Source organism: Carlito syrichta, unplaced genomic scaffold (assembly GCF_000164805.1).
Source record: "Carlito syrichta isolate Samal-C Ts95f unplaced genomic scaffold, Tarsius_syrichta-2.0.1 Scaffold305571, whole genome shotgun sequence".
Classification (NCBI taxonomy): Eukaryota; Metazoa; Chordata; class Mammalia; order Primates; family Tarsiidae; genus Carlito; species Carlito syrichta.
Window position 1 is genome coordinate 892,830 of NW_007249667.1, and position 8,112 is coordinate 900,941.

An 8,112-nucleotide genomic window follows, 5' to 3' on the forward strand; every position below is an offset into this window, starting at 1 on the left:
GGCCCTGTGGAGGAGTGCACCAGGGAACGCTGCCCGATTGTCCCCAAAAAGGTGCAGAGCCGAACAGGTCTCAAAAGACAAGGTGGACGCCACCTTTTCCTTCACATTCCAGCTGTGTATGTCGTGGTAGGCGATCGGGAATGAATGTTCCTAGATTAGATGCTTTCAGCTTAAAAACAAGTGTCATGCTGTGGACAGATCAGTGTTTCCCACAGAGGGTTTTGAGAAACGTCAGTCCACTGAAACGGCTTGGGGAGGCGTTGCAACCCTGCCATTCTCTTGGAAATGCCCAATGTCGAAAGCCCTGAGGGGTCCCACAATAAAGAAACCTGTTTAACCCAGCACTTCTCCCCTTATTACATCATAGGACACTCTCTCCTTGTATAAAAAGGCTGTCTGGGTGCGGTGGCTCATGCCTGTAATCCCAGCATTTTGGGAGGCCGAGGCAGGAGGATCGCTTAAGCTCAGGAGTTCGAGATCGGCTTGGGCAACCCAGTGAGATCTCATCTCTACAAAAAATAAAAAAATTTGACCGGCCATGGTGGCAGGCACCTTCTGAAGCCCTGGCTACTCAGGAGGTTGAGGCAGGAAGATCGCCTAAGCCTAGGATGTGATCTGCATTCCAGCCAGCGTGACAGAGTGAGATTTTACTTCAAAACAGAAAAAGAATGGATTGCGTTTCTTTCATTTTAATAAGTTGTTTTCCTTGGCTTCTATAGACCAACACCCTCTCCTGGTCGAGTGCTGTTTTCTTCCCCACCTCAGCCTCTAGTCTTTATTGAGCGCCATATTCTAGAAGATCGCATGTCTAGTTCTGGTTCATGAGGGGGTGACGAGGGGGCCAAATGGGGAACTCGAATTCCTTGAGGTCCGCTGGAGGGACAGACAAGGAAAGGTACAAGTGACACCCAGTATGGGAAGTTCTGCACAGAGGACATGCCCATCTCCCGGTACACAGGAGGCCCTCAACCCACTTTGACGGAAAGAAGGATTGAGTGAACCAATGGACCTAATTTGCACTGGATGTGAAGGATGTTATTGGATTTGTAGGGCGGAATATTTTTGAGAGATTAAGTCATGTTTTCTCCCTGCATCTTTCTTTTTGCATTTCTGTAGTTCTTTGGTCCAGAAAGGTGTCGAAGAGGAAAGCAGAAGGAGCCCAGGGGAGCTTTTGGTCAGGGGACCCGAGCCCCCGGGGAAGTGGCAAACGGCGTCCAGGAGAGAGGCTGGCGAGGGGAGCCATCACGGGGTGATGCGGGCCTGCAAGCAGCACCCAGACCTCAGAGAGGGTGGAGAGGACGCACACGGGAGCCAGCATGGGGGTCCTGAGGACCTGGGGTTTGTGTGTGTCACGGAAGCATGCAGCCGAGGACTTCAGGGATGCTGGGGCTTGACGACACGATGCTGTCAGAGGAAACTAGAATGCAGTCCTCCACTTTGGAGGCGGATGACAACCCGCTGGCATCTGTGTAGATGCCGATCCCCGCGGGCCTGGTGGAATGGGGCTCAGGGCAGGAAGCAGGTGGTTTTGAAGGACATTGAAAACATATGTATGGGGTCTGACAGTTGAGTTCACAAACTCACCCTAGAAAAAGTACTGCCTACCTTATTGCTGAATATTACTACAGTCTCCTTTGAAGTGCTCCCCTTGGGAAGCTACGCACTGACACTGGCCTCTAGCCCCCCTGTCAAAGCAATTTTGGAACTCTTTCTGGAATGGTCACCAGAGCTATTGCCATATTACCCTTGATGTCCTGAATGTCATCAAAATGTCTTCCTTTCAATATTTCCTTTATCTTTGGGTAAAGAAAAGTCACAGGAAGCCAGATCAGGTGAGTAGGGAGGGTGTTCCAATGCAGTTATTTGTTTACTGGCTAAAAACTCCCTCACAGACAGTGCCGTGTGAGCTGGTGCACTGTCGTGATGCAAGAGCTCCTTTGGGACCATTTTTGCACACACCTCTCTCACGCCAGGAGTTTCATTTGAGATTTTCCTGTTCTCTATCGTTGTTTGTTTGGCTATGCTTCTCTCATAGTCAGTCGGCAATTTTGCCACACAATGTGACAAATGTTTGCAATGTTTTCATCAGTTCTGCTCATTGCTGTCCGTCCTGACCTCTCTTCATCAGTGATGCTTTCTCTCCCCTCAGAAAAAAGTTTAATCTACTTGTACACTGCCGTTTTCTTCACGTTTATTATCCCCATAAACTTGGACTAACATGTCCCTGATGTCACTTTCACTCTTGCCAAGATTAACAAGAAATTTGGTGTTTTGTTTGTTGCTCTAAATCAAGCTCCGACATCTTTGCGATGACACACAAAAACATGTAACAACAGGCCAGGCGCGGTGGCTCAAGCCTGTAATCCCAGCCCCTTGAGGGGGCCGAGGTGAGAGGATTGCCTGAGCCTAGGGGTTTGGAACCAGCCTGGGCAACTTAGTGAGACCTTGTCTCTACAATAAAAGAAAAAAATTAGCCGGGTGTGGTAGCGCACGTCTGTAGTTCCGGCTACTTGAAAGGCTGAGGCAGAAGGATCGCCGGAGCCCAGCAGGTCGAGGCTGTGGTGGCCGGGAGAGGGCTACTGCACTCCAGCCTGGGCGGTGGAATGAGACCCACCTCAAAAAACAAAGAAACAAAAAACACACACACAATAACGAACGCCACTCAGCAAGACCCCACCACACATCAACGAACACAGTTGTGAAACCCTGATACTCAAGTCTACGAAAGCTTACCGAGTTGTTTGTACAGTGCTGCCGACATAAGCGCCTGGTGGCACCTTCGCGAACTTCACTGTCATCCTGGTATTTCTTGCACACTCCCTAACTTTGTAACTTACACCCTTTCTCTGACCATTTTGAGCGCTCTTGTCTTTTTACCGTGGCCAGTGGAGGTCTTCACTTCCAAAGGTTTTCTTTCTAAGGTTGGTGACACACAAGCCTCAAGGCCAAAGACACGAGGGACTGTGAAACGGACTGGAGCTGAACAGAGCCGGAGAGAAGCTGAAGAGAGAGGGAAAGAGAATTTGCCTCTTTCCAGTCCTTTTTGCTCTCTGAAGGAGGGACAGAGATTACGGGAAGGTTGTCTGTCTTCTCAGCCCCCGCGGCTTTCCAGAACATTCCTGACACAGGGCCAATCTGCCTCTGCTTAGACATTTCCATTCCAGCCAGTTCCTGTCTGCTTGGCCTCAACCATCTTTGGCCCTCAAGAGTCGGAACTGCTGGACGAGATCCTCCGAGCACCTGTCTAGAGCTCCCCTTCCCCACTGCCTGCCCCCTTTCAAGTGTCAATTCCTAGCACGGCCAGCCGGAGCTGTCTCTCAAGCAGAGCAGAGGCCAAGCATGTGGTGTGAGCAGCTTAGAGGTTCCACTCATTTCTCATTTTCAACACTTTCTTGGGGGGCTAATTCCCTGTGTCCACTCGGTTCCCTAGCAACCCGCACACAGGTTTGTTTTAGCTCGGTGAAGTGCACTTCCACAGGACAAGGAGAAGGGAGTGGAAGGAACATAGACATGCTTATTGATTTACTGATTTTTTAAGTCGGAGTCTCACTCTGTCACCGGGGCTGGAGTGCAATGGCACGCTCACGGCCGCCACAGCCCTGACCTGCTGGACTCAGGTGATCCTTCCGCCTCAGTCTTCCAAGCAGCTGGAACTACGGGCACGCGCCACCACACCCGGCTAATTTTTTTTATTTATTGTAGAGATGAGGTCTCGCCAAGTTGCCCGGGCTGGTCTCAAACCCGTGGACTCAGGCAGTCCTCTCACCTCGGCCTCCCAAAGTGCTGGGATTATAGACGTGAGCCACCGCACCCGGCCTCATAGACGTGTTTTAAACATTTTAACATTGTCCTTGAAATTTCACATTGAAGATATATATTTTTTTTAATTGTGAAAAGAAGGCTCCTAAGTTTAGTTAGAAGTAATGTGTGAGTATGAGGTATCAGGGTTTACGGGACTCTGGGGAGGGCAGTTGAACACCTCTGATGCCTTTGTTAAGATATTTCATAGTCACATTAAACATAAGTTCCTTCAAGTCAGTAATGGAAGACCGATTATGAGAAAATGCCCAAAAGTGATCGCTCCTGATCACAACAGAAATTTCTAAGTTTCTAGCAAAGAATGAAAAGGAGAACACTTTATAGCAAAATGTATAGGACAAGAAAGCTACACTCAGAGAAAAAATGTATAGGTGTAAGGCCCTTCCTTTGAAAAATAAAAATGAATCAGCTACTTATTGAAGGAAATTATTAAAATGATCATTCTTATAAAAAAGAGAAACTAGAAAGAGCCATTAGATAAAAGCTGCAAGTAATAAAATATATAGTAAAAAGAATGGTTGAATGTATTCGTAAAGCAAAAACTTGTTTCTTTAAAAGAATAAAATAGATAAACTCTCATGAGGTTGATCAATGGGAGAAGGGGAAGACAGCAAAATTACAGGAAACCAGGAATGAGAAAAGAGAAATAATCACAAATACAGAAGATATTAAATATATAAGTTATGCACCCATATCACTCTGTGGTGACACACTTGAATGCCAAGAGAAAATGATAATTTTCTAGATAGATATGCAATCAATTGAACATAAGAAGAGTTAGAAAAATTTTATTTATTTATTTTAAAGATGTGGGGTACAATTCAGCGCTGAGGTATACAAACGCTGATTATGCAGGTACCCTTGTTGATGGGGTGTACCCCTCCCTCCCCTGGCAGTTACCCACTACTGCTGATCCTTTTCTTATAGTATTATGATAATTGTTCAAAGTTCACTTATGAGTGAGAACTTATGGTGCTCTGTTCTTTGTTTCTGTGAAATATCACCGAGTATGATTGACTCTAAATCCTTCCAAGTTGCTGCGAAGTCCATATGTTTGTCCTTCTTTATGGCTGCATAATATTCCATTGTGTCTATGTACCACTTTTTTAAAATCCAGTCCGGCTTCGATGGGCAGCATGGTTGGTTCCATGTTTTTGCTATTGTGACTAGAGCTGCAACAAATGTGTGTGCAGCTATCTTTTTTGTAGAATGATTTGCGTTTCTCTGGGCATATTCCCAGTAGGGGGATTGCTGGGTCATATGGAAGGTCAATTTCTAGTTCTTTCAGAAATCGCCACACTGTCTTCTGAAGAGGTTGCACTAGAAAATTTGCATAGACTGGTCCCTACAGCAGAGAGTTAAAAGGTGCTAAGAATCTACCTTTTTTTTTTTTTTTTTTTTTTTTGAGAAAGCAGGATTTATTGAGAGGGCAGAAAAGTTCCCATAGTGGGAGGGGACTCAGAGGCGTTGCCCCCAAATCTACCATTAACAAAGACCTAAAATCAGATGTATCATGTCTGAGTTTTATCTAATCCTGTAAGAGCAGATAATTTCAGTGTTTCATTATTTTGGGTCATATAAAAATATTGAAAAGCTTCTCAATTATTTTGTAAAACCAGAATGTCTTTGATAACTTATAAGTACAGAAGAAGGTATTTCAAACAAAAAAAACAAGCCTACAGATCATTTCATTTGGTCATATTGTACTATTTCCTGCATTCACAGTTAGATTCAACTTGCTGACATTTATATTTGCATTCAAACTAACACATGTAATTTGACACTAAGGGGCACTGATTGTCCTGCTGGGAAGAGGAAGGAGTCTTTACAAAGGACAGCTCCTCAGAAGGCAGCTTGGATTCTGTTGTCTTCATGAGTAGCAGGAACTGTGGACCTTGTGCAGGAAGTGTGGAAACCGTGGATCAACCATCAGCTCAAAAACTGCCGTGACTTGGGTTGCTCTGGACCTTTCTCTCCACAGATTTGCCTGAAACCCTTAAAAGGAAGAGGGCCCGCCGGGTTCAGTGGCTCAGCCTGTAATCCCGCACCTTTGGGAGGCTGAGGCGAGTGGATTGCCTGAGCCCGCAGGTTCGAGACCTGCCTGGGCAGCGAGACCTCATCTCTACAATAAATCAAAAAAATCAGCTGGACCTGGGTAGCGCATGCTGTAATTCCGGCTACTTGGAAGGCTGAGGCGGAAGGATCGCCGGAGCCCAGCAGGTCGAGGCTGCGGTGGCCGGGAGCGGCCACTGCACTCCAGCCTGGGCGACAGAGTGAGACTCCAACTCAGAAAAAAAAAAAAAAGGAAGAAGGCCTGAATGCACATTTGCCCCTCGGGGGCAGTGAATGAAGCGAGAAGCTGGGAAGACCGCAGCCTCCATGGCATTCAGGCCTGTGGAGGTGGTGAGAACAGCTAGTTGGGGTGCAGTCAGCAGTTGGGCGGCTGAGGAGGGGGTGGAAAACAGAGGGCACTGGGGTCTTGACTCTGGGTTATAAGGTAACAGGTCTAGTAAGTTCACATCATTTGCATCCCTCAAGTTCAGAGAAAGTGTCTCCCTCCTTGCCTGGCCACCACAGAGTGAGTGATATGGGTGCATAATTTATGTGCATGCATTTGATCTTGCCATATTTGTAGTTCTCTGTTCTCATTCCCAATTTTCTACGATTTTGCTCACTCTCTCTCTTCTCCTTTTAATCAGGCTCACAAGATTTATTTTGTTCTTTCAAAGAAGCAAGTTTTTGATTTACGAATGCATCCAACCCCTTTCCTTCAACAGACTCTTGCTATCCCATGTCTACCTCTGTCACCATCTTTTTTTTCCCCACTTGCACCTCCCATTCATTCCTCCCACCCCTCGAAGTTGAACTTCTGCCTCAACCATCTCTCTATGAGACTGCTCTAAAGCCCTGATTATTAAATTCCCCGGGCACTTTTGAATCCTTAGTTTCCATCTCTTTGCTGTGTTTCCTGTCCCTTGGGGCTTCCAGCAACTTCTTTGGGCCATTTCTACTTTCCATTGCTGATGTGCTCTCAAACCTTTCATTCAAGGCTTATCACCATCTGGAGTCCCAACTTGGACAGGTCAAAATCCTTTGGTTTCCTCATCTATTCAATCAAAGAATCATATTAGATAATGGTTTTTTCCTCCAGCTCAAAATCACAATTCTAAGCCAGATGTAGTAGTTCATACCCATAATCCCAGCACTTTGGGAGGAGGAGGTGAAAGGATAAGGCTTCTCTGGTCCTTCTCAGATGGAACCAGTCTTTCTCCACTTGAACAAGAACCATAGTTTATTTGTACCCATCATGTATTTCATCGATTCGTTCAAGAAATCCTTGGAGCATGGGCTGTGTGTCAAGAGTTGTGTCGGGGGGAAGAAGAAGGCAACTGGTCACCAAGGTAGACTTAGCTCCTGCCACCAAGAGCATCCCTGGTGGGTATGTGGAGTTCACACTCTCAATAATTTCCTTTAAAGCAGGAGCCAGCTGCATATTCCCACCAGGGCTTTGCACAAAGTAGGTACAAAGAAGAGTTTGCCCAAAGCAGGAAGAGCCCTTGAGCACCTAAACGTCACCTGCCCACCTGACTTTGCTCTTGGAGGATGTCCAGGAGCCCGCAGGAGGTCCAACTGAGAAGGCGACTGTCCATTTTAATGCTGGTGGGAAGAGATGCAAGATTCTAAATAAAAGGGCAAACAAACTGTGTAAAGGACAAGTTTTTTTTTTTAAGCACTGGATTGGGATTTTTAAATAGTGGTACTTCAGATAGAGAATTCAAGTTTATTTATTTTCCTCCTTTTGTTTAAGTAAAGCCAGATGCAAAGCAAGGTATGAACCATGGGGAAGGCTTTCAAAGGTGATGAGGACAAATGATTACTTTGGTTCAGATCACTAAAATGAGCAAGGAACACTCACCCTGAGGCACCAAAATTAAAAATACAGACCTAATCAAAAATTAAAAATACCCTTGTGAGAAAACATTTTAAAAATGCCAGCGGCAGGGTGTGGTGGCTCAAACCTGTAATCCCAGCATTTTGGGAGGCTGAGGTGAGAAGATTGCCTGAGCTCAGGGGTTCAAGACCAGCCTGGGAAACTTGGTGAGACCTTGTCTCTACAATAAATCAAAAAATAAGCTGGGAGTGGTAGCGCAGGCCTGTAGTTTCCAGCTACTTGGAAGGTTGAGGTGGAAGGATCACCTGAGTCCAGCAGGTTGAAGCTGTGGTTGCTGTGAGCGTGCCACTGCACTCTAGCCTGGGCGAGAGTGAGACTTCCACAAAAAAAAAAAAAAAAAA